The following is a 27,065-nucleotide window of genomic DNA, read 5'->3' on the forward strand; positions in this document are numbered from 1 at the left end:
CTCGGCAGGGAGTCCAACCTTCCTAAGCCTAGTAGGTTTCAGGCGATGGGATTTGGCCGAAGTTCGACTGTAAGGCTCGGCAGGACATTCGACCTTACCTCGGCAGGGAGACCAAGCTTCCTAAGCCTAGTAGGTGTCAGGCGATCGGACTTGGCCGGAATTTGAGTTTAAGGCACGGCAGGACGTTTGACTATGCTTCGGCAGGGAGACCAAGCTTCCTAAGCCTAGTAGGAGTCTGGCGAGAGTACTTGGCCGGAGTTCGAGTGAAAGGCTCGGCAGGACGTTCGTCCTTTCCTCGGCAGGGAGACCAAGCTTCCTAAGCCTAGTAGGTGTCAGGCGATTGGACTTGGCCGGATTTTGAGTGGAAGGCTCGGCAGGACGTTCGACTATACCTCGGCAGCGAGACCAAGCTTCCTAAGCCTAGTAGGAGTCAGGCGAGTGGACTTGGACAGAGTTCGAGTGTAAGGCTCCGCAGGACATTCGACCTTTCCTCGACAGGGAGACCAAGCTTCCTAAGCCTAGTAGGATTCAGGCGATGGGTCTTGGCCAGAGTTCGAGTGTAAGGCTCAGCAGGACGTTCGACCTTACCTCGGCAGGGAGACCAAGCTTCCTAAGCCTAGTAGGAGTCAGGCGAGTGGACTTGGACAGAGTTCGAGTGTAAGGCTCCGCAGGACATTCGACCTTTCCTCGGCAGGGAGACCAAGCTTCCTAAGCCTAGTAGGTCTCGGGCGAGGGGACATGGAAGGAGTTCGAGTGTAGGGCTCAGCAGGACGTTCGACCTTACCTCGGCAGGGAGACCAAGCTTCCTAAGCCTAGTAGGAGTCAGGCGAGGGGACTTGGCCAGAGTTCGAGTGTAAGGCTCGGTAGGACGTTCGACCTTACCTCGGCAGGGAGACCAAGCTTCCTAAGCCTAGTAGGAGTCAGGCGAGGGGACTTGGCCAGAGTTCGAGTGTAAGGCTCAGCAGGACGTTCGACCTTACCTCGGCAGGGAGACCAAGCTTCCTAAGCCTAGTAGGAGTCTGGCGAGGGTACTTGGCCAGAGTTCGAGTGAAAGGCTCGGCAGGACGTTCGTCCTTACCTCGGCAGGGAGACCAAGCTTCCTAAGCCTCGTGGGAGAGTCAGGCAAGGGGACCGGTTTGGTGTTCGAGAGTAATGCTCAGCAGGACGTTCTACCTTACCTCGGCAGGGAGACCAAGCTTCCAAAGCCTTGTAGGAGTCAAGCAAGGGGACTTGGCTGGAGTTCGAGTGTAAGGCTCAGCAGGACGTTCGACCTTATCTCGTCAGGGACACCAAGCTTTTAAAGCCTAGTAAGATTCAGGCGAGGGGACTTGGGTGGAATTCGAGTGAAAGGCTCGGCAGGACTTTCGACCTTACCTCGGCAGGGAGACCAAGCTTCCTAAGCCTAGAAGGTCTCGGGCGAGGGGACATGGAGGGAGTTCGAGTGTAAGGCTCCGCAGGACGTTCGACCTTACCTCGGCAGGGAGTCCAACCTTCCTAAGCCTAGTAGGATTCAGGCGATGGGATTTGGCCGAAGTTCGAGTGTAAGGCTCGGAAGGACGTTCGACCTTACCTCGGCAGGGAGACAAAGCTTCCTAAGCCTAGTAGGTCTTGGGCGAGGGGACTTGGCCTGAGTTCGAGTGTAAGGCTCGGCAGGACGTTAGTCCTTACCTCGGCAGGGAGACCAAGCTTCCTAAGCCTAGTAGGTGTCAGGCGATCGAACTTGGCCGGAGTTTGACTTTAAGGCACGGCAGGACGTTTGACTATGCTTCGGCAGGGAGACCAAGCTTCCTAAGCCTAGTAGGAGTCTGGCGAGAGTACTTGGCCGGAGTTCGAGTGAAAGGCTCGGCAGGACGTTCGTCCTTTCCTCGGCAGGGAGACCAAGCTTCCTAAGCCTAGTAGGTGTCAGGCGATCGGACTTGGCCGGATTTTGAGTGGAAGGTTCGGCAGGACGTTCGACTATACCTCGGCAGCGAGACCAAGCTTCCTAAGCCTAGTAGGTCTCGGGCGAGGGGACTTGGACAGAGTTCGAGTGTAAGGCTCCGCAGGACATTCGACCTTTCCTCGGCAGGGAGACCAAGCTTCCTAAGCCTAGTAGGTCTCGGGCGAGGGGACATGGAAGGAGTTCGAGTGTAGGGCTTAGCAGGACGTTCGACCTTACCTCGGCAGGGAGACCAAGCTTCCTAAGCCTAGTAGGAGTCAGGCGAGGGGACTTGGCCAGAGTTCGAGTGTAAGGCTCGGTAGGACGTTCGACCTTACCTCGGCAGGGAGACCAAGCTTCCTAAGCCTAGTAGGAGTCAGGCGAGGGGACTTGGCCAGAGTTCGAGTGTAAGGCTCGGTAGGACGTTCGACCTTACCTCGGCAGGGAGACCAAGCTTCCTAAGCCTAGTAGGAGTCAGGCGAGAGGACTTGGCCAGAGTTCGAGTGTAAGGCTCAGCAGGACGTTCGACCTTACCTCGGCAGGGAGACCAAGTTTCCTAAGTCTAGTACGAGTCAGGCGAGGGGACTTGGCCAGAGTTCGAGTGTAAGGCTCAGCAGGACGTTCGACCTTACCTCGCCAGGGAGACCAAGCTTCCTAAGCCTCGTGGGAGAGTCAGGCAAGGGGACTGGTTTGGAGTTCGAGAGTAAGGCTCAGCAGGACTTTCGACCTTACCTCGGCAGGTAGACCAAGCGTCCAAAGTCTTGTAGGACTCAAGCAAGGGGACTTGGCTGGAGTTCGAGTGTAAGGCTCAGTAGGACGTTCGACCTTACCTCGTCAGGGACACCAAGCTTTTAAAGCCTAGAAAGAGTTAGGAGAGGGGACTTGGGTGGAGTTCGGGTATAAGGCTCGACAGGACGTTCGACATTACCTCGGCAGGGAGACCAAGCTTCCTAAGCCTAGTAGGTCTCGGGCCAGGGGACTTGTCCTGAGTTTGCGTGTCAGGCTCGGCAGGACGTTTGACTATGTTTCGGCAGGGAGACCAAGCTTCCTAAGCCTAGTAGGTGTCAGGCGATCGGACTTGGCCGGAGTTTGAGTGTAAGGCACGGCAGGACGTTTGACTATGCTTCGGCAGGGAGACCAAGCTTCCAAAGCCTAGTAGGTGTCAGGCGATCGGACTTGGCCAGAGTTCGAGTGAAAGGCTCGGCAGGACGTTCGTCCTTACCTCGGCAGGGAGACCAAGCTTCCTAAGCCTAGTAGGTCTCGGGCGAGGGGACATGGAAGGATTTCGAGTGTAGGGCTTAGCAGGACGTTCGACCTTACCTCGGCAGGGAGACCAAGCTTCCTAAGCCTAGTAGGAGTCAGGCGAGGGGACTTGGCCAGAGTTCGAGTGTAAGGCTCGGCAGGACGTTCGACCTTCCCTCGGCAGGGAGACCAAGCTTCCTAAGCCTAGTAGGATTCAGGCGAGGGGACTTGGCCAGAGTTCGAGTGTAAGGCTCAGCAGGACGTTCGACCTTCCCTCGGCAGGGAGACCAAGCTTCCTAAGCATAGTAGGAGTCAGGCGAGGGGACTTGGCCAGAGTTCGAGTGTAAGGCTCAGCAGGACGTTCGACCTTACCTCGGCAGGGAGACCAAGCTTCCAAAGCCTTGTAGGAGTCAAGCAAAGGGACTTGTCTGGAGTTCGAGTGTAAGGCTCAGCAGGACGTTCGACCTTCCCTCGGCAGGGAGACCAAGCTTCCTAAGCCTAGTAGGAGTCAGGCGAGAGGACTTGGACAGAGTTCGAGTGTAAGTCTTGGCTGGACATTCTACCTTACCTCGGCAGGGAGTCCAATCTTCCTAAGCCTTATAGATACAGGCGATGGTATTTGGCCGAAGTTTGAGTGAAAGGCTCGGCAGGACGTTCGACCTTACCTCGGCAGGGACACCAAGCTTTTAAAGCCTAGTAAGAGTCAGGCGAGGGGACTTGGGTGGAATTCGAGTGTAAGGCTCGGCAGGACGTTCGACCTTACCTCGGCAGGGAGACCAAGCTTCCTAAGCCTAGTAGGTCTCGGGCGAGGGGACATGGAAGGAGTTCGAGTGTAAGGCTCCGCAGGACGTTCGACCTTACCTCGGCAGGGAGTCCAACCTTCCTAAACCTAGTAGGATTCAGACGATGGGATTTGGCCGAAGTTCGAGTGTAAGGCTCGGCAGGACGTTCCTGGTGAGTTTTCTTTCCCAGGGAAAAAGGCCAAATTATGTGACCAGGGGTGCCGCACACTGGACTGGGACCTGACTGCAAAAAATCCTTGTATCGAAGGATGGACCCCGGACCGAAGTTGTCCCCACCTCAAACCTCTGCTGCCCTGATAGATCCAAGGAAGCCCTACAAACTGACATCAGGAACCTGGACTGGTTAGTTTTCTTTCCCAGGGAAAATGGCCAAATGATGTGCCCAGGGGCCCCAAGCCATGGGCTGCGACCTGACTGCAAAAAATCCTTATATCGAAGGATGGACCCCAGACCAAAGTTGTCCCCGCCTCAAAATTGTAATGCCCTGATCGTCCCAAGGGAGCCCTACAAACTGACATCAGGAACCTGGACTGGTGAGTTTTCTTTCCCAGGGAAAAAGGCCAAAGGATGTGCCCATGGGTCCCTGGCCCTGGGCTGGGACCTGTCTCCAAAAAATCCTTATATCAAAGGATGCACCCCAGACCGAAGTTGTCCCCACCTCAAATTTCAGCTGCCCTGATAGACCCAAGGAAGCCCTACAAACTGGCATCAGGAACCTGGACTGGTGAGTTTTCTTTCCCAGGGAAATTGGCCAAAGGATGTGCCCAGGGGCCCCCCACACTCAGCTGGGCCTGACTGCAAAAAATCCTTATATCAAAGGATGGACCCCAGACCGAAGTTGTTCCCACCTCAAATATGTGCTGCCCTGATAGACGCAAGGGAGCCCTACAAACTGACATCAGGAACCCGGACTGGTGAGTTTTCTTTCCCAGGGAAAAGGACCAAGGGATGTGCCCAGGGGCCCCTGGCCCTGGGCTGGGCCTGACTGCAAAAAATCCTTATATCGAAGGATGGACCCCACACCGAACTTGTCCCCACCTCAAACTTGTGCTGCCCTGATAGACCCAAGGGGGCCCTACAAACTGACATCAGGAACATGGACTGGTGAGTTTTCTTTCCCAGGGAAAATGGCCAAAGGATGTGCCCAGGGGCCCCTGGCCCTGGGCTGGGACCTGACTGCAAAAAATCCTCATATCGAAGGATGGATTCCAGACCGATGTTGCCCACTCCTAAAAATTCTGCTGCCCTGACAGCCCCAAGGGAGCCCTACAAACTGACATCAGGAACCTGGACTGGTGAGTTTTCTTTCCCAGGGAAAATGGCCAAAGGATGTGCCCAGGGGCCCCCCATACTCAGCTGGTCCTGACTGCAAAAAATCATTATATTGAAGGATGGAGCCCAGACCGAAGTTGTCCCCACATCAAACTTGTGCTGCCCTGATAGACCCAAAAGAGCCCTACAAACTGACATCAGGAACCTGGACTGCTGAGTTTTCTTTCACATGGAAAATGGCCAAAGGATGTGCCCAGGGGCCCCTGGCCCTGGGCTGGGGCCTGACTGCAAAAAATCCTTATATCGAAGGATGGACCCCAGACCGAAGTTGTCCCCACATCAGACCTGTGCTGCCCTGATAGTCCCAAGGGAGCCCTAAAAACTGACATCAGGAACCTGGACTGGTGAGTTTTCTTTCCCAGGGAAAAGGGACAAAGAATGTGTCCATGGGCCCCTGGCAATCGGCTGGGACCTGACTGCAAAAAATCTTTATTTCGAAGGATGGAGGCCAGACCGATGTTGTCCCCACCTCAAATTTGTAATGCCCTGATAGACCCCGGGGAGCCCTACAAACTGACATCAGGAACCTGGACTGGTGAGTTTTCTTTCCCAGGGAAAAAGGCCAAAGGATGTGCCCAGGGGCGCCGCACACTGGGCTGGGACCTGACTGCAAAAGATCCTTGTATCGAAGGATGGACCCCGGACCGAAGTTGTCCCCACCTCAAACCTCTGCTGCCCTGATAGACCCAAGGAAGCCCTACAAACTGACATCAGGAACCTGGACTGGTGAGTTTTCTTTCCCAGGGAAAATGGCCAAAGGATGTGCCCAGGGGCCCCAAGCCATGGGCTGCGACCTGACTGCAAAAAATCCTTATATCGAAGGATGGACCCCAGACCAAAGTTGTCCCCGCCTCAAAATTGTAATGCCCTGATCGTCCCAAGGGAGCCCTACAAACTGACATCAGGAACCTGGACTGGTGAGTTTTCTTTCCCAGGGAAAAAGGCCAAAGGATGTGCCCATGGGTCCCTGGCCCTGGGCTGGGACCTGTCTCCAAAAAATCCTTATATCAAAGGATGAACCCCAGACCGAAGTTGTCCCCACCTCAAATTTCAGCTGCCCTGATAGACCCAAGGAAGCCCTACAAACTGGCATCAGGAACCTGGACTGGTGAGTTTTCTTTCCCAGGGAAATTGGCCAAAGGATGTGCCCAGGGGCCCCCCACACTCAGCTGGGCCTGACTGCAAAAAATCATTATATCGAAGGATGGAGCCCAGACCGAATTGTCCCCACCTCAAATTTGTGCTGCCCTGATAGACGCAAGGGAGCCCTACACACTGACATCAGGAACCCGGACTGGTGAGTTTTCTTTCCCAGGGAAAAGGACCAAGGGATGTGCCCAGGGGCCCCTGGCCCTGGGCTGGGCCTGACTGCAAAAAATCCTTATATCGAAGGATGGACCCCACACCGAACTTGTCCCCACCTCAAACTTGTGCTGCCCTGATAGACCCAAGGGGGCCCTACAAACTGACATCAGGAACATGGACTGGTGAGTTTTCTTTCCCAGGGAAAATGGCCAAAGGATGTGCCCAGGGGCCCCTGGCCCTGGGCTGGGACCTGACTGCAAAAAATCCTCATATCGAAGGATGGATTCCAGACCGATGTTGCCCACTCCTAAAAATTCTGCTGCCCTGACAGCCCCAAGGGAGCCCTACAAACTGACATCAGGAACCTGGACTGGTGAGTTTTCTTTCCCAGGGAAAATGGCCAAAGGATGTGCCCAGGGGCCCCCCATACTCAGCTGGTCCTGACTGCAAAAAATCATTATATTGAAGGATGGAGCCCAGACCGAAGTTGTCCCCACATCAAACTTGTGCTGCCCTGATAGACCCAAAAGAGCCCTACAAACTGACATCAGGAACCTGGACTGCTGAGTTTTCTTTCACAGGGAAAATGGCCAAAGGATGTGCCCAGGGGCCCCTGGCCCTGGGCTGGGACCTGACTGCAAAAAATCCTTATATCGAAGGATGGACCCCAGACCGAAGTTGTCCCCACATCAGACCTGTGCTGCCCTGATAGTCCCAAGGGAGCCCTAAAAACTGACATCAGGAACCTGGACTGGTGAGTTTTCTTTCCCAGGGAAAAGGGACAAAGAATGTGTCCATGGGCCCCCGGCAATCGGCTGGGACCTGACTGCAAAAAATCTTTATTTCGAAGGATGGAGGCCAGACCGATGTTATCCCCACCTCAAATTTGTAATGCCCTGATAGACCCCAGGGAGCCCTACAAACTGACATCAGGAACCTGGACTGGTGAGTTTTCTTTCCCAGGGAAAAAGGCCAAAGGATGTGCCCAGGGGCGCCGCACACTGGGCTGGGACCTGACTGCAAAAAATCCTTGTATCGAAGGATGGACCCCGGACCGAAGTTGTCCCCACCTCAAACCTCTGCTGCCCTGATAGACCCAAGGAAGCCCTACAAACTGACATCAGGAACCTGGACTGGTGAGTTTTCTTTCCCAGGGAAAATGGCCAAAGGATGTGCCCAGGGGCCCCAAGCCATGGGCTGCGACCTGACTGCAAAAAATCCTTATATCGAAGGATGGACCCCAGACCAAAGTTGTCCCCGCCTCAAAATTGTAATGCCCTGATCGTCCCAAGGGAGCCCTACAAACTGACATCAGGAACCTGGACTGGTGAGTTTTCTTTCCCAGGGAAAAAGGCCAAAGGATGTGCCCATGGGTCCCTGGCCCTGGGCTGGGACCTGTCTCCAAAAAATCCTTATATCAAAGGATGCACCCCAGACCGAAGTTGTCCCCACCTCAAATTTCAGCTGCCCTGATAGACCCAAGGAAGCCCTACAAACTGGCATCAGGAACCTGGACTGGTGAGTTTTCTTTCCCAGGGAAATTGGCCAAAGGATGTGCCCAGGGGCCCCCCACACTCAGCTGGGCCTGACTGCAAAAAATCATTATATCGAAGGATGGAGCCCAGACCGAATTGTCCCCACCTCAAATTTGTGCTGCCCTGATAGACGCAAGGGAGCCCTACACACTGACATCAGGAACCCGGACTGGTGAGTTTTCTTTCCCAGGGAAAAGGACCAAGGGATGTGCCCAGGGGCCCCTGGCCCTGGGCTGGGCCTGACTGCAAAAAATCCTTATATCAAAGGATGGACCCCAGACTGAAGTTGTTCCCACCTCAAATCTGTGCTGCCCTGATAGACACAAGGGGGCCCTACAAACTGACATCAGGAACCTGGACTGGTGAGTTTTCTTTCCCAGGGAAAATGGCCAAAGGATGTGCCCAGGGGCCCCTGGCCCTCGGCTGGGACCTGACTGCAAAAAATCCTCATATCGAAGGATGGATTCCAGACCGAAGTTGCCCACTCCTAAAAATTCTGCTGCCCTGACAGCCCCAAGGGAGCCCTACAAACTGACATCAGGAACCTGGACTGGTGAGTTTTCTTTCCCAGGGAAAAGGGACAAAGGATGTGCCCAGGTGCCCCCCATACTCAGCTGGTCCTGACTGCAAAAAATCATTTTATTGAAGGATGGAGCCCAGACCGAAGTTGTCCCCACATCAAACTTGTGATGCCCTGATATACCCAAAGGAGCCCTACAAACTGACATCAGGAACCTGGACTGGTGAGTTTTCTTTCCCAGGGAAAATGGCCAAAGGATGTGCCCAGGGGCCCCAAGCCATGGGCTGCGACCTGACTGCAAAAAATCCTTATATCGAAGGATGGACCCCAGACCAAAGTTGTCCCCGCCTCAAATTTGTAATGCCCTGATCGTCCCAAGGGAGCCCTACAAACTGACATCAGGAACCTGGACTGGTGAGTTTTCTTTCCCAGGGAAAAAGGCCAAAGGATGTGCCCATGGGTCCCTGGCCCTGGGCTGGGACCTGTCTCCAAAAAATCCTCATATCAAAGGATGCACCCCAGACCGAAGTTGTCCCCACCTCAAATTTCAGCTGCCCTGATAGACCCAAGGAAGCCCTACAAACTGGCATCAGGAACCTGGACTGGTGAGTTTTCTTTCCCAGGGAAATTGGGCAAAGGATGTGCCCAGGGGTGCCGCACACTGGGCTGGGACATGACTGCAAAAAATCCTTGTATCGAAGGATGGACCCCGGACCGAAGTTGTCCCCACCTCAAACCTCTGCTGCCCTGATAGACCCAAGGAAGCCCTACAAACTGACATCAGGAACCTGGACTGGTGAGTTTTCTTTCCCAGGGAAAATGGCCAAAGGATGTGCCCAGGGGCCCCAAGCAATGGGCTGCGACCTGACTGCAAAAAATCCTTATATCGAAGGATGGACCCCAGACCAAAGTTGTCCCCGCCTCAAAATTGTAATGCCCTGATCGTCCCAAGTAAGCCCTACAAACTGACATCAGGAACCTGGACTGGTGAGTTTTCTTTCCCAGGGAAAAAGGCCAAAGGATGTGCCCATGGGTCCCTGGCCCTGGGCTGGGACCTGTCTCCAAAAAATCCTTATATCAAAGGATGAACCCCAGACCGAAGTTGTCCCCACCTCAAATTTCAGCTGCCCTGATAGACCCAAGGAAGCCCTACAAACTGGCATCAGGAACCTGGACTGGTGAGTTTTCTTTCCCAGGGAAATTGGCCAAAGGATGTGCCCAGGGGCCCCCCACACTCAGCTGGGCCTGACTGCAAAAAATCATTATATCGAAGGATGGAGCCCAGACCGAATTGTCCCCACCTCAAATTTGTGCTGCCCTGATAGACGCAAGGGAGCCCTACACACTGACATCAGGAACCCGGACTGGTGAGTTTTCTTTCCCAGGGAAAAGGACCAAGGGATGTGCCCAGGGGCCCCTGGCCCTGGGCTGGGCCTGACTGCAAAAAATCCTTATATCGAAGGATGGACCCCACACCGAACTTGTCCCCACCTCAAACTTGTGCTGCCCTGATAGACCCAAGGGGGCCCTACAAACTGACATCAGGAACATGGACTGGTGAGTTTTCTTTCCCAGGGAAAATGGCCAAAGGATGTGCCCAGGGGCCCCTGGCCCTGGGCTGGGACCTGACTGCAAAAAATCCTCATATCGAAGGATGGATTCCAGACCGATGTTGCCCACTCCTAAAAATTCTGCTGCCCTGACAGCCCCAAGGGAGCCCTACAAACTGACATCAGGAACCTGGACTGGTGAGTTTTCTTTCCCAGGGAAAATGGCCAAAGGATGTGCCCAGGGGCCCCCCATACTCAGCTGGTCCTGACTGCAAAAAATCATTATATTGAAGGATGGAGCCCAGACCGAAGTTGTCCCCACATCAAACTTGTGCTGCCCTGATAGACCCAAAAGAGCCCTACAAACTGACATCAGGAACCTGGACTGCTGAGTTTTCTTTCACAGGGAAAATGGCCAAAGGATGTGCCCAGGGGCCCCTGGCCCTGGGCTGGGACCTGACTGCAAAAAATCCTTATATCGAAGGATGGACCCCAGACCGAAGTTGTCCCCACATCAGACCTGTGCTGCCCTGATAGTCCCAAGGGAGCCCTAAAAACTGACATCAGGAACCTGGACTGGTGAGTTTTCTTTCCCAGGGAAAAGGGACAAAGAATGTGTCCATGGGCCCCTGGCAATCGGCTGGGACCTGACTGCAAAAAATCTTTATTTCGAAGGATGGAGGCCAGACCGATGTTATCCCCACCTCAAATTTGTAATGCCCTGATAGACCCCAGGGAGCCCTACAAACTGACATCAGGAACCTGGACTGGTGAGTTTTCTTTCCCAGGGAAAAAGGCCAAAGGATGTGCCCAGGGGCGCCGCACACTGGGCTGGGACCTGACTGCAAAAAATCCTTGTATCGAAGGATGGACCCCGGACCGAAGTTGTCCCCACCTCAAACCTCTGCTGCCCTGATAGACCCAAGGAAGCCCTACAAACTGACATCAGGAACCTGGACTGGTGAGTTTTCTTTCCCAGGGAAAATGGCCAAAGGATGTGCCCAGGGGCCCCAAGCCATGGGCTGCGACCTGACTGCAAAAAATCCTTATATCGAAGGATGGACCCCAGACCAAAGTTGTCCCCGCCTCAAAATTGTAATGCCCTGATCGTCCCAAGGGAGCCCTACAAACTGACATCAGGAACCTGGACTGGTGAGTTTTCTTTCCCAGGGAAAAAGGCCAAAGGATGTGCCCATGGGTCCCTGGCCCTGGGCTGGGTCCTGTCTCCAAAAAATCCTTATATCAAAGGATGCACCCCAGACCGAAGTTGTCCCCACCTCAAATTTCAGCTGCCCTGATAGACCCAAGGAAGCCCTACAAACTGGCATCAGGAACCTGGACTGGTGAGTTTTCTTTCCCAGGGAAATTGGCCAAAGGATGTGCCCAGGGGCCCCCCACACTCAGCTGGGCCTGACTGCAAAAAATCATTATATCGAAGGATGGAGCCCAGACCGAATTGTCCCCACCTCAAATTTGTGCTGCCCTGATAGACGCAAGGGAGCCCTACACACTGACATCAGGAACCCGGACTGGTGAGTTTTCTTTCCCAGGGAAAAGGACCAAGGGATGTGCCCAGGGGCCCCTGGCCCTGGGCTGGGCCTGACTGCAAAAAATCCTTATATCAAAGGATGGACCCCAGACCGAAGTTGTTCCCACCTCAAATCTGTGCTGCCCTGATAGACACAAGGGGGCCCTACAAACTGACATCAGGAACCTGGACTGGTGAGTTTTCTTTCCCAGGGAAAATGGCCAAAGGATGTGCCCAGGGGCCCCTGGCCCTCGGCTGGGACCTGACTGCAAAAAATCCTCATATCGAAGGATGGATTCCAGACCGAAGTTGCCCACTCCTAAAAATTCTGCTGCCCTGACAGCCCCAAGGGAGCCCTACAAACTGACATCAGGAACCTGGACTGGTGAGTTTTCTTTCCCAGGGAAAAGGGACAAAGGATGTGCCCAGGTGCCCCCCATACTCAGCTGGTCCTGACTGCAAAAAATCATTGTATTGAAGGATGGAGCCCAGACCGAAGTTGTCCCCACATCAAACTTGTGATGCCCTGATACACCCAAAGGAGCCCTACAAACTGACATCAGGAACCTGGACTGGTGAGTTTTCTTTCCCAGGGAAAATGGCCAAAGGATGTGCCCAGGGGCCCCAAGCCATGGGCTGCGACCTGACTGCAAAAAATCCTTATATCGAAGGATGGACCCCAGACCAAAGTTGTCCCCGCCTCAAATTTGTAATGCCCTGATCGTCCCAAGGGAGCCCTACAAACTGACATCAGGAACCTGGACTGGTGAGTTTTCTTTCCCAGGGAAAAAGGCCAAAGGATGTGCCCATGGGTCCCTGGCCCTGGGCTGGGACCTGTCTCCAAAAAATCCTCATATCAAAGGATGCACCCCAGACCGAAGTTGTCCCCACCTCAAATTTCAGCTGCCCTGATAGACCCAAGGAAGCCCTACAAACTGGCATCAGGAACCTGGACTGGTGAGTTTTCTTTCCCAGGGAAATTGGGCAAAGGATGTGCCCAGGGGTGCCGCACACTGGGCTGGGACATGACTGCAAAAAATCCTTGTATCGAAGGATGGACCCCGGACCGAAGTTGTCCCCACCTCAAACCTCTGCTGCCCTGATAGACCCAAGGAAGCCCTACAAACTGACATCAGGAACCTGGACTGGTGAGTTTTCTTTCCCAGGGAAAATGGCCAAAGGATGTACCCAGGGGCCCCAAGCAATGGGCTGCGACCTGACTGCAAAAAATCCTTATATCGAAGGATGGACCCCAGACCAAAGTTGTCCCCACCTCAAATTTGTAATGCCCTGATCGTCCCAAGTAAGCCCTACAAACTGACATCAGGAACCTGGACTGGTGAGTTTTCTTTCCCAGGGAAAATGGCCAAAGGATGTGCCAATGGGTCCCTGGCCCTGGGCTGGGACCTGTCTCCAAAAAATCCTTATATCAAAGGATGCACCCCAGACCGAAGTTGTCCCCACCTCAAATTTCAGCTGCCCTGACAGACCCAAGGAAGCCCTACAAACTGGCATCAGGAACCTGGACTGGTGAGTTTTCTTTCCCAGGGAAATTGGCCAAAGGATGTGCCCAGGGGCCCCCCACACTCAGCTGGGCCTGACTGCAAAAAATCATTATATCGAAGGATGGAGCCCAGACCGAAGTTGTCCCCACCTCAAATTTGTGCTGCCCTGATAGACGCAAGGGAGCCCTACAAACTGACATCAGGAACCCGGACTGGTGAGTTTTCTTTCCCAGGGAAAAGGACCAAGGGATGTGCCCAGGGGCCCCTGGCCCCGGGCTGGGCCTGACTGCAAAAAATCCTTATATCAAAGGATGGAGCCCAGACCGAAGTTGTCCCCACATCAAAATTGTGCTGCCCTGATAGACCCAAAGAAGCCCTACAAACTGACATGAGGAACCTGGACTGGTGAGTTTTCTTTCACAGGGAAAATGGCCAAAGGATGTGCCCAGGGGCCCCTGGCCCTGGGCTGGGACCGGACTCCAAAAAATCCTTCTATCGAAGGATGGACCCCAGACCGAAGTTGTCCCCACATCAGACCTGTGCTGTCCTGATAGTCCCAAGGGAGCCCTACAAACTGACATCTGGAACCTGGACTGGTGAGTTTTCTTTCCCAGGGAAAATGGCCAAAGGATGTGCCAAGGTGCCCCGGCCACGGCTGTGACCTGACTGCAAAAATACCTTATATCGAAAGATAGACCCCAGACCGAAGTTGTCCCCACATTAAACCTGTGCTGCCCTGATAGTCCCAAGGGAGCCCTAAAAACTGACATCAGGAACCTGGACTGGTGAGTTTTCTTTCCCAGGGGAAAAGGCCAAAGGATGTGCCCAGGGAAGCCGCACACTGGGCTGGGACCTGACTGCAAAAAATCCTTGTATCGAAGGATGGACCCCGGACCGAAGTTGTCCCCACCTCAAACCTCTGCTGCCCTGATAGACCCAAGGAAGCCCTACAAACTGACATCAGGAACCTGGACTGGTGTGTTTTCTTTCCCAGGGAAAATGGCCAAAGGATGTGCCCAGGGGCCCCAAGCCATGGGCTGCGACCTGACTGCAAAAAATCCGTATATCGAAGGATGGACCCCAGACCGAAGTTGTCCCCACCTCAAATTTGTAATGCCCTGATCGTCCCAAGGGAGCCCTACAAACTGACATCAGGAACCTGGACTGGTGAGTTTTCTTTCCCAGGGAAAAAGGCCAAAGGATGTGCCCATGTGTCCCTGGCCCTGGGCTGGGACCTGTCTCCAAAAAATCCTAATATCAAAGGATGCACCCCACACCGAAGTTGTCCCCACCTCAAATTTGTGCTGCCCTGATAGACCCAAGGAAGCCCTACAAACTGGCATCAGGAACCTGGACTGGTGAGTTTTCTTTCCCAGGGAAATTGGCCAAAGGATGTGCCCAGGGGCCCCCCACACTCAGCTGGACCTGACTGCAAAAAATCATTATATCGAAGGACGGAGCCCAGACCGAAGTTGTCCCCACCTCAAATTTGTGCTGCCCTGATAGACGCAAGGGAGCCCTACAAACTGACATCAGGAACATGGACTGGTGAGTTTTCTTTCCCAGGGAAAAGGGACAAAGGATGTGCCCAGGGGCCCCTGGCCCTGGGCTGGGACCTGACTGCAAAAAATCCTTGTGTCGAAGGATGGACCCCGGACCGAAGTTGTCCCCAGCCTAAATTTGTGCTGCCCTGATAGACCCAAGGGAGCCCTACAAACTGACATCAGGACCCTGGACTGGTGAGTTTCCCTTTCCCAGGGAAAATGGCCAAGGGATGTGCCCAGGGGCCCCTGGCCCTCGGCTGGGACCTGACTGCAAAAAATCCTTATATCGAAGGATGGATTCCAGACCGAAGTTGCCCACTCCTAAAAATTCTGCTTCCCTGATCGTCCCAAGGGAGCCCTACAAACTGACAACAGGAACCTGGACTGGTGAGTTTTCTTTCCCAGGAAAAATGGAAGAAGGATGTGCCCAGGGGCCCCTGGCCGTGGGCAGGGACGTCACTGCAACAAATCCATATATCGAAGGATGGACCCCACACCGAAGTTGTCCCCACCTCAAACTTGTGCTGCCCTGATACACCCAAGGGAGCCCTACAAACTGACATCAGGAACCTGGACTGCTGAGTTTTCTTTCCCAGGGAAAATGGAAGAAGGATGTTCCCAGGGGCCCCTGGCCGTGGGCTGGGACATCACTGCAAAAAATCCTTATATCGAAGGATGGACCCCACACCGAACTTGCCCCCACCTCAAACTTGTGCTGCCCTGATAGACCCAAGGGAGCCCTACAAACTGACATCAGGAACCTGGACTGCTGAGTTTTCTTTCCTAGGGAAAATGGCCAAAGGATGTGCCCAGGGGCTTCTGGCCCTGACTGCAAAAAATCCTTTTATCGAAGGATGGAGCCCACACCGAAGTTGTCCCCACCTCAAACTTTTGCTGACCTGATAGACCCAAGGGAGCCCTACAAACTGACATCAGGAACCTGGACTGGTGAGTTTTCTTTCCCAGGGAAAGTGGCCAAAGGATGTGCCTAGGTGCCCCCGGCCATGGCTGGGACCTGACTGCAAAAAATCCTTATATCGAAGGATAGAGGCCAGACCGAAGATGTCCCCACCTAAAATTTGTAATGCCCTGATAGACCCCAGGGAGCCCTACAAACTGACATCAGGAACCTGGACTGGTGAGTTTTCTTTCCCAGGGAAAATGGCCAAAGGATGTGCCCAGGGGCCCCCCATACTCAGCTGGTCCTGACTGCAAAAAATCATTATATTGAAGGATGGAGCCCAGACCGAAGTTGTCCCCACATCAAACTTGTGCTGCCCTGATAGACCCAAAAGAGCCCTACAAACTGAAATCAGGAACCTGGACTGCTGAGTTTTCTTTCCCACGGAAAAAGGCCAAAGGATGTGCCCAGGGGCGCCGCACACTGTGCTGGGACCTGACTGCAAAAAATCCTTGTATCGAAGGATGGAGCCCAGACCGTAGTTGTCCCCACATCAAACCTCTGCTGCCCTGATAGACCCAAGGAAGCCCTACAAACTGACATCAGGAACCTGGACTGGTGAGTTTTCTTTCCCAGGGAAAATGGCCAAAGGATGTGCCCAGGGGCCCCAAGCCATGGGCTGCGACCTGACTGCAAAAAATCCTTATATCGAAGGATGGACCCCAGACCAAAGTTGTCCCCACCTCAAATTTGTAATGCCCTGATCGTCCCAAGGGAGCCCTACAAACTGACATCAGGAACCTGGACTGGTGAGTTTTCTTTCCCAGGGAAAAAGGCCAAAGGATGTGCCCATGGGTCCCTGGCCCTGGGCTGGGACCTGTCTCCAAAAAATCCTCATATCAAAGGATGCACCCCAGACCGAAGTTGTCCCCACCACAAATTTCAGCTGCCCTGATAGACCCAAGGAAGCCCTACAAACTGGCATCAGGAACCTGGACTGGTGAGTTTTCTTTCCCAGGGAAATTGGCCAAAGGATGTGCCCAGGGGCCCCCCACACTCAGCTGGGCCTGACTGCAAAAAATCCTTATATCAAAGGATGGACCCCAGACCGAAGTTGTTCCCACCTCAAATCTGTGCTGCCCTGATAGTCCCAAGGGAGCCCTAAAAACTGACATCAGCAACCTGGACTGGTGAGTTTTCTTTCTCAGGGAAAAGGGACAAAGAATGTGTCCATGGGCCCCTGGCAATCGGCTGGGACCTGACTGCAAAAAATCTTTATTTCGAAGGATGGAGGCCAGACCGATGTTGTCCCCACCTCAAATTTGTAATGCCCTGATAGACCCCAGGGAGCCCTACAAACTGACATCAGGAACCTGGACTGGTGAGTTTTCTTTCCCAGGGAAAAGGACCAAGATATGTGCCCAGGGGCCCCTGGCCCTGGGCTGGGCCTGACTGCAAAAAATCCTTATATCGAAGGATGGACCCCACACCGAACTTGTCCCCACCTCTAACTTGTGCTGCCCTGATAGACCCAAGGGGGCCCTACAAACTGACATCAGGAACATGGACTGGTGAGTTTTCTTTCCCAGGGAAAATGGCCAAAGGATGTGCCCAGGGGCCCCTGGCCCTCGGCTGGGACCTGACTGCAAAAAATCCTTATATCGAAGGATGGATTCCAGACCGAAGTTGCACACTCCTAAAAATTCTGCTGCCCTGACAGCCCCAAGTAAGCCCTACAAACTGACATCTGGAACCTGGACTGGTGAGTTTTCTTTCCCAGGGAAAAGGGACAAAGGATGTGCCCAGGGGCCCCCCATACTCAGCTGGTCCTGACTGCAAAAAATCATTATATTGAAGGATGGAGCCCAGACCGAAGTTGTCCCCACATCAAACTTGTGATGCCCTGATATACCCAAAGGAGCCCTACAAACTGACATCAGGAACCTGGACTGGTGAGTTTTCTTTCCCAGGGAAAATGGCCAAAGGATGTGCCCAGGGGCCCCAAGCCATGGGCTGCGACCTGACTGCAAAAAATCCTTATATCGAAGGATGGACCCCAGACCAAAGTTGTCCCCACCTCAAATTTGTAATGCCCTGATCGTCCCAAGGGAGCCCTACAAACTGACATCAGGAACCTGGACTGGTGAGTTTTCTTTCCCAGGGAAAATGGCCAAAGGATGTGCCCAGGGGCCCCTGGCCCTCGGCTGGGACCTGACTGCAAAAAATCCTCATATCGAAGGATGGATTCCAGACCGAAGTTGCCCACTCCTAAAAATTCTGCTGCCCTGACAGCCCCAAGGGAGCCCTACAAACTGACATCAGGAACCTGGACTGGTGAGTTTTCTTTCCCAGGGAAAATGGCCAAAGGATGTGCCCAGGGGCCCCCCATACTCAGCTGGTCCTGACTGCAAAAAATCATTGTATTGAAGGATGGAGCCCAGACCGAAGTTGTCCCCACATCAAACTTGTGATGCCCTGATATACCCAAAGGAGCCCTACAAACTGACATCAGGAACCTGGACTGGTGAGTTTTCTTTCCCAGGGAAAAAGGCCAAAGGATGTGCCCAGGGGCGCAGCACACTGGGCTGGGACATGACTGCAAAAAATCCTTGTATCGAAGGATGGACCCCGGACCGAAGTTGTCCCCACCTCAAACCTCTGCTGCCCTGATAGACCCAAGGAAGCCCTACAAACTCACATCAGGAACCTGGACTGGTGAGTTTTCTTTCCCAGGGAAAATGGCCAAAGGATGTGCCGAGGGGCCCCAAGCCATGGGCTGTGACCTGACTGCAAAAAATCCTTATATCGAAGGATGGACCCCAGACCAAAGTTGTCCCCACCTCAAATTTGTAATGCCCTGATCGTCCCAAGGGAGCCCTACAAACTGACATCAGGAACCTGGACTGGTGAGTTTTCTTTCCCAGGGAAAAAGGCCAAAGGATGTGCCCATGGGTCCCTGGCCCTGGGCTGGGACCTGTCTCCAAAAAATCCTTATATCAAAGGATGCACCCCAGACCGAAGTTGTCCCCACCTCAAATTTCAGCTGCCCTGACAGACCCAAGGAAGCCCTACAAACTGGCATCAGGAACCTGGACTGGTGAGTTTTCTTTCCCAGGGAAATTGGCCAAAGGATGTGCCCAGGGGCCCCCCACACTCAGCTGGGCCTGACTGCAAAAAATCATTATATCGAAGGATGGAGCCCAGACCGAAGTTGTTCCCACCTCAAATCTGTGCTGCCCTGATAGACCCAAGGGGGCCCTACAAACTGACATCAGGAACATGGACTGGTGAGTTTTCTTTCCCAGGGAAAATGGCCAAAGGGTGTGCCCAGGGGCCCCTGGCCCTCGGCTGGGACCTGACTGCAAAAAATCCTTATATCGAAGGATGGATTCCAGACCGAAGTTGCCCACTCCTAAAAATTCTGCTGCCCTGACAGCCCCAAGGGAGCCCTACAAACTGACATCAGGAACCTGGACTGGTGAGTTTTCTTTCCCAGGGAAAATGGAAAAAGGATGTGCCCAGGGGCCCCAAGCCATGGGCTGCGACCTGACTGCAAAAAATCCTTATATCGAAGGATGGACCCCAGACCAAAGTTGTCCCCACCTCAAACTTGTGCTGCCCTGATACACCCTAGGTAGCCCGACAAACTGACATCAGGAACCTGGACTGCTGAGTTTTCTTTACCAGGGAAAATGGCCAAGGATGTGCCCAGGGGCCCCTGGCCCTGACTGCAAAATATCCTTATATCGAAGGATGGACCCCACACCGAAGTTGTCCCCACCTCAAACTTGTGCTGCCCTGATAGACCCAAGGGAGCCCTACAAAGTCACATCAGGAACCTGGACTGCTGAGTTTTCATTCCCAGGGAAAATGGAAAAAGGATGTGCCCAGGGGCCCCTGGCCCTGGGCTGGGACCTCACTGCAAAAAATCCTTATATCGAAGGATGGACCCCACACCGAACTTGTCCCCACCTCAAACTTGTGCTGCCCTGATAGACCCAAGGGAGCCCTACAAACTGACATCAGGAACCTGGACTGCTGAGTTTTCTTTCCCAGGGAAAATGGCCAAAGGATGTGCCCAGGGGCCCCTGGCCCTGACTGCAAAAAATCCTTATATCGAAGGATGCACCCCACACCGAAGTTGTCCCCACCTCAAACTTGTGCTGCCCTGATAGACCCAAGGGGGCCCTACCAACTGACATCAGGAACCTGGACTGGTGAGTTTTCTTTCCCAGGGAAAATGGCCAAAGGATGTGCCCAGGGGCCCCTGGCCCTCGGCTGGGACCTGACTGCAAAAAATCCTCATATCGAAGGATGGATTCCAGACCGAAGTTGCCCACTCCTAAAAATTCTGCTGCCCTGACAGCCCCAAGGGAGCCCTACAAACTGACATCAGGAACCTGGACTGGTGAGTTTTCTTTCCCAGGGAAAAGGGACAAAGGATGTGCCCAGGGGCCCCCCATACTCAGCTGGTCCTGACTGCAAAAAATCATTGTATTGAAGGATGGAGCCCAGACCGAAGTTGTCCCCACATCAAACTTGTGATGCCCTGATATACCCAAAGGAGCCTTACAAACTGACATCAGGAACCTGGACTGGTGATTTTTCTTTCCCAGGGAAAATGGCCAAAGGATGTGCCCAGGGGCCCCAAGCCATGGGCTGCGACCTGACTGCAAAAAATCCTTATATCGAAGGATGGACCCCAGACCAAAGTTGTCCCCACCTCAAATTTGTGCTGCCCTGATAGACGCAAGGGAGCCCTACACACTGACATCAGGAACCCGGACTGGTGAGTTTTCTTTCCCAGGGAAAAGGACCAAGGGATGTGCCCAGGGGCCCCTGGCCCTGGGGTGGGCCTGACTGCAAAAAATCCTTATATCAAAGGATGGACCCCACACCGAAGTTGTCCCCACCTCAAACTTGTGCTGCCCTGATAGACCCAAGGGAGCCCTACAAAGTCACATCAGGAACCTGGACTGCTGAGTTTTCATTCCCAGGGAAAATGGAAAAAGGATGTGCCCAGGGGCCCCTGGCCCAGGGCTGGGACCTCACTGCAAAAAATCCTTATATCGAAGGATGGACCCCACACCGAACTTGTCCCCACCTCAAACTTGTGCTGCCCTGATAGACCCAAGGGAGCCCTACAAACTGACATCAGGAACCTGGACTGCTGAGTTTTCTTTCCAAGGGAAAAGGGCCAAAGGATGTGCCGAGGGGCCCCAAGCCATGGGCTGGGCCTGACTGCAAAAAATCCTTATATCGAAGGATGGACCCCAGACCAAAGTTGCCCCCACCTCAAATTTGTAATGCCCTGATCGTCCCAAGGGAGCCCTACAAAATGACATCAGGAACCTGGACTGGTGAGTTTTCTTTCCCAGGGAAAAAGGCCAAAGGATGTGCCCATGGGTCCCTGGCCCTGGGCTGGGACCTGTCTCCAAAAAATCCTAATATCAAAGGATGCGCCCCACACTGAAGTTGTCCCCACCTCAAATTTCATCTGCCCTGACAGACCCAAGGAAGCCCTACAAACTGGCATCAGGAACCTGGACTGGTGAGTTTTCTTTCCCAGGGAAATTGGCCAAAGGATGTGCCCAGGGGCCCCCCATACTCAGCTGGTCCTGACTGCAAAAAATCCTTATATCGAAGGATGGACCCCAGACCGAAGTTGTCCCCACATCAGACCTGTGCTGCCCTGATAGTCCCAAGGGAGCCCTAAAAACTGACATCAGGAACCTGGACAGGTGAGTTTTCTTTCCCAGGGAAAAGGGACAAAGAATGTGTCCATGGTCCCCTGGCAATCGGCTGGGACCTGACTGCAAAAAATCTTTATTTCGAAGGATGGAGGCCAGACCGAAGTTGTCCCCACATCAAACTTGTGCTGCCCTGATAGACCCAAAAGAGCCCTACAAACTGACATGAGGAACCTGGACTGCTGAGTTTTCTTTCACAGGGAAAATGGCCAAAGGATGTGCCCAGGGGCCCCTGGCCCTGGGCTGGGACCGGACTCCAAAAAATCCTTCTATCTAAGGATGGACCCCAGACCGAAGTTGTCCCCACGTCAGACTTGTGCTGTCCTGATAGTCCCAAGGGAGCCCTACAAACTGACATCAGGAACCCGGACTGGTGAGTTTTCTTTCCAAGGGAAAAGGGCCAAAGGATGTGCCGAGGGGCCCCAAGCCATGGGCTGGGCCTGACTGCAAAAAATCCTTATATCGAAGGATGGACCCCAGACCAAAGTTGCCCCCACCTCAAATTTGTAATGCCCTGATCGTCCCAAGGGAGCCCTACAAAATGACATCAGGAACCTGGACTGGTGAGTTTTCTTTCCCAGGGAAAAAGGCCAAAGGATGTGCCCATGGGTCCCTGGCCCTGGGCTGGGACCTGTCTCCAAAAAATCCTAATATCAAAGGATGCGCCCCACACTGAAGTTGTCCCCACCTCAAATTTCATCTGCCCTGACAGACCCAAGGAAGCCCTACAAACTGGCATCAGGAACCTGGACTGGTGAGTTTTCTTTCCCAGGGAAATTGGCCAAAGGATGTGCCCAGGGGCCCCCCATACTCAGCTGGTCCTGACTGCAAAAAATCCTTATATCGAAGGATGGACCCCAGACCGAAGTTGTCCCCACATCAGACCTGTGCTGCCCTGATAGTCCCAAGGGAGCCCTAAAAACTGACATCAGGAACCTGGACTGCTGAGTTTTCTTTCCCAGGGAAAAGGGACAAAGAATGTGTCCATGGTCCCCTGGCAATCGGCTGGGACCTGACTGCAAAAAATCTTTATTTCGAAGGATGGAGGCCAGACCGAAGTTGTCCCCACATCAAACTTGTGCTGCCCTGATAGACCCAAAAGAGCCCTACAAACTGACATGAGGAACCTGGACTGCTGAGTTTTCTTTCACAGGGAAAATGGCCAAAGGATGTGCCCAGGGGCCCCTGGCCCTGGGCTGGGACCGGACTCCAAAAAATCCTTCTATCTAAGGATGGACCCCAGACCGAAGTTGTCCCCACGTCAGACTTGTGCTGTCCTGATAGTCCCAAGGGAGCCCTACAAACTGACATCAGGAACCCGGACTGGTGAGTTTTCTTTCCCAGGGAAAAGGGCCAAAGGATGTGCCGAGGGGCCCCAAGCCATGGGCTGGGCCTGACTGCAAAAAATCCTTATATCGAAGGATGGACCCCAGACCAAAGTTGCCCCCACCTCAAATTTGTAATGCCCTGATCGTCCCAAGGGAGCCCTACAAAATGACATCAGGAACCTGGACTGGTGAGTTTTCTTTCCCAGGGAAAAAGGAAAAAGGATGTGCCCATGGGTCCCTGGCCCTGGGCTGGGACCTGTCTCCAAAAAATCCTAATATCAAAGGATGCACCCCACACTGAAGTTGTCCCCACCTCAAATTTCATCTGCCCTGACAGACCCAAGGAAGCCCTACAAACTGGCATCAGGAACCTGGACTGGTGAGTTTTCTTTCCCAGGGAAATTGGCCAAAGGATGTGCCCAGGGGCCCCCCACACTCAGCTGGACCTGACTGCAAAAAATCATTATATCGAAGGACGGAGCCCAGACCGAAGTTGTCCCCACCTCAAATTTGTGCTGCCCTGATAGACGCAAGGGAGCTCTACAAACTGACATCAGGAACCCGGACTGGTGAGTTTTCTTTCCCAGGGAAAAGGGCCAAGGGATGTGCCCAGGGGCCCCTGGCCCTGGGTTGGGCCTGACTGCAAAAAATCCTATATCGAAGGATGGACCCCACACCGAAGTTGTTCCCACCTCAAATCTGTGCTGCCCTGATAGACCCAAGGGGGCCCTACAAACTGGCATCAGGAACATGGACTGGTGAGTTTTTTTTCCCAGGGAAAATGGCCAAAGGGTGTGCCCAGGGGCCCCTGGCCCTCGGCTGGGACCTGACTGCAAAAAATCCTTATATCGAAGGATGCACCCCACACCGAAATTGTCCCCACTTAAAATTTCTGCTGCCCTGATAGACCCAAGGAAGCCCTACAAACTGACATCAGGAACCTGGACTGGTGAGCTTTCTTTCCCAGGGAAATTGGCCAAAGGATGTGCCCAGGGGCCCCCCATACTCAGTTGGTCCTGACTGTAAAAAATCCTTATATTGAAGGATGGAGACCAGACCGAAGTTTTACCCACATCAAACATGTGCTGCCCTGATAGACCCAAAGGAGCCCTACAAACTGACATCAGGAACCTGGACTGCTGAGTTTTCTTTCCCAGGGAAAAGGGACAAAGGATGTTCCTAGGTGACCCCGGACATGGCTGGGCCTGACTGCAAAAAATCTTTATATCGAAGGATGTTGGCCAGACCGATGTTGTCCCCACCTCAAATTTGTGCTGCCCTGATAGACCCAAGGGAGCCCTACAAACTGACATCAGGAACCTGGACGGCTGAGTTTTCTTTACCAGGGAAAATGGCCAAGGATATGCCCAGGGGCCCCTGGCCCTGACTGCAAAAAATCCTTATATCGAAGGATGGAGCCCACACCGAACTTGTCCCCACCTCAAACTTGTGCTGCCCTGATAGACCCAAAGGAGCCCTACAAACTGACATCAGGAACCTGGACTGCTGAGTTTTCTTTCACAGGGAAAATGGCCAAAGGATGTGCCCAGGGGCCCCTGGCCCTGGGCTGGGACCTGACTGCAAAAAATCCTTATATCGAAGGATGGACCCCAGACCGAAGTTGTCCCCACATCAGACCTGTGCTGTCCTGATAGTCCCAAGGGAGCCCTACAAACTGACATCCGGAACCTGGAGTGGTGAGTTTTCTTTCCCAGGGAAAATGGCCAAAGGATGTGCCTAGGTGCCCCCGGCCACGGCTGTGACCTGACTGCAAAAATGCCTTATATCGAAAGATGGACCCCAGACCGAAGTTTTCCCCACATGAAACCTGTGCTGCCCTGATAGTCCCAAGGGAGCCCTAAAAACTGACATCAGGAACCTGGACTGGTGAGTTTTCTTTCCCAGGGAAAAGGGACAAAGAATGTGTCCATGGGCCCCTGGCAATCGGCTGGGACCTGACTGCAAAAAATCTTTATTTCGAAGGATGGAGGCCAGACCGATGTTGTCCCCACCTCAAATTTGTAATGCCCTGATAGACCCCAGGGAGCCCTACAAACTGACATCAGGAACCTGGACTGGTGAGTTTTCTTTCCCAGGGAAAAAGGCCAAAGGATGTGCCCAGGGGCGCCGCACACTGGGCTGGGACCTGACTGCAAAAAATCCTTGTATCGAAGGATGGACCCCGGACCGAAGTTGTCCCCACCTCAAACCTCTCCTGCCCTGATAGACCCAAGGAAGCCCTACAAACTGACATCAGGAACCTGGACTGGTGAGTTTTCTTTCCCAGGGAAAATGGCCAAAGGATGTGCCCAGGGGCCCCGAGCCATGGGCTGCGACCTGACTGCAAAAAATCCTTATATCGAAGGATGGACCCCAGACCAAAGTTGTCCCCACCTCAAATTTGTAATGCCCTGATCGTCCCAAGGGAGCCCTACAAACTGACATCAGGAACCTGGACTGGTGAGTTTTCTTTCCCAGGGAAAAAGGCCAAAGGATGTGCCCATGGGTCCCTGGCCCTGGGCTGGGACCTGTCTCCAAAAAATCCTTATATCAAAGGATGCACCCCAGACCGAAGTTGTCCCCACCTCAAATTTCAGCTGCCCTGATAGACCCAAGGAAGCCCTACAAACTGGCATCAGGAACCTGGACTGGTGAGTTTTCTTTCCCAGGGAAAAGGACCAAGGGATGTGCCCAGGGGCCCCAGGCCCTGGGCTGGGCCTGACTGCAAAAAATCCTTATATCAAAGGATGGACCCCAGACCGAAGTTGTTCCCACCTCAAATCTGTGCTGCCCTGATAGACCCAAGGGGGCCCTACAAACTGACATCAGGAACATGGACTGGTGAGTTTTCTTTCCCAGGGAAAATGGCCAAAGGGTGTGCCCAGGGGACCCTGGCCCTCGGCTGGGACCTGACTGCAAAAAATCCTTATATCGAAGGATGGATTCCAGACCGAAGTTGCCCACACCTAAAAATTCTGCTGCCCTGACAGCCCCAAGGGAGCCCTACAAACTGACATCAGGAACCTGGACTGGTGAGTTTTCTTTCCCAGGGAAAATGGCCAAATAATGTGCCCAGGGGCCCCCCATACTCAGCTGGTCCTGACTGCAAAAAATCATTATATTGAAGGATGGAGCCCAGACCGAAGTTGTCCCCACCTCAAACTTGTGCTGCCCTGATTGACCCAAAGGAGCCCTACAAACTTACATCAGGAACCTGGACTGGTGAGTTTTCTTTCCCAGGGAAAATGGAAAAAGGATGTGCCCATGCGTCCCTGGCCCTGGGCTGGGACCTGTCTCCAAAAAATCCTTATATCAAAGGATGCACCCCAGACCAAAGTTGTCCACACCTCAAATTTCAGCTGCCCTGATAGACCCAAGGAAGACCTACAAACTGGCATCAGGAACCTGGACTGGTGAGTTTTCTTTCCCAGGGAAATTGGCCAAAGGATGTGCCCAGGGGCCCCCCACACTCAGCTGGGCCTGACTGCAAAAAATCATTATATCGAAGGATGGAGCCCAGACCGAAGTTGTTCCCACCTCAAATCTGTGCTGCCCTGATAGACCCAAGGGGGCCCTACAAACTGACATCAGGAACATGGACTGGTGAGTTTTCTTTCCCAGGGAAAATGGCCAAAGGATGTGCCCAGGGGCCCCTGGCCCTCGGCTGGGACCTGACTGCAAAAAATCCTCATATCGAAGGATGGATTCCAGACCGAAGTTGCCCACTCCTAAAAATTCTGCTGCCCTGACAGCCCCAAGGGAGCCCTACAAACTGACATCAGGAACCTGGACTGGTGAGTTTTCTTTCCCAGGGAAAAGGGACAAAGGATGTGCCCAGGGGCCCCCCATACTCAGCTGGTCCTGACTGCAAAAAATCATTGTATTGAAGGATGGAGCCCAGACCGAAGTTGTCCCCACATCAAACTTGTGATGCCCTGATATACCCAAAGGAGCCCTACAAACTGACATCAGGAACCTGGACTGGTGAGTTTTCTTTCCCAGGGAAAATGGCCAAAGGATGTGCCCAGGGGCCCCAAGCCATGGGCTGCGACCTGACTGCAAAAAATCCTTATATCGAAGGATGGACCCCAGACCAAAGTTGTCCCCACCTCAAATTTGTAATGCCCTGATCGTCCCAAGGGAGCCCTACAAACTGACATCAGGAACCTGGACTGGTGAGTTTTCTTTCCCAGGGAAAAAGGCCAAAGGATGTGCCCATGGGTCCCTGGCCCTGGGCTGGGACCTGTCTCCAAAAAATCCTTATATCAAAGGATGCACCCCAGACCGAAGTTGTCCCCACCTCA

Source organism: Lonchura striata, chromosome W (assembly GCF_050655825.1).
Source record: "Lonchura striata isolate lonStrDom1 chromosome W, ASM5065582v1, whole genome shotgun sequence".
Taxonomy (NCBI): Eukaryota; Metazoa; Chordata; class Aves; order Passeriformes; family Estrildidae; genus Lonchura; species Lonchura striata.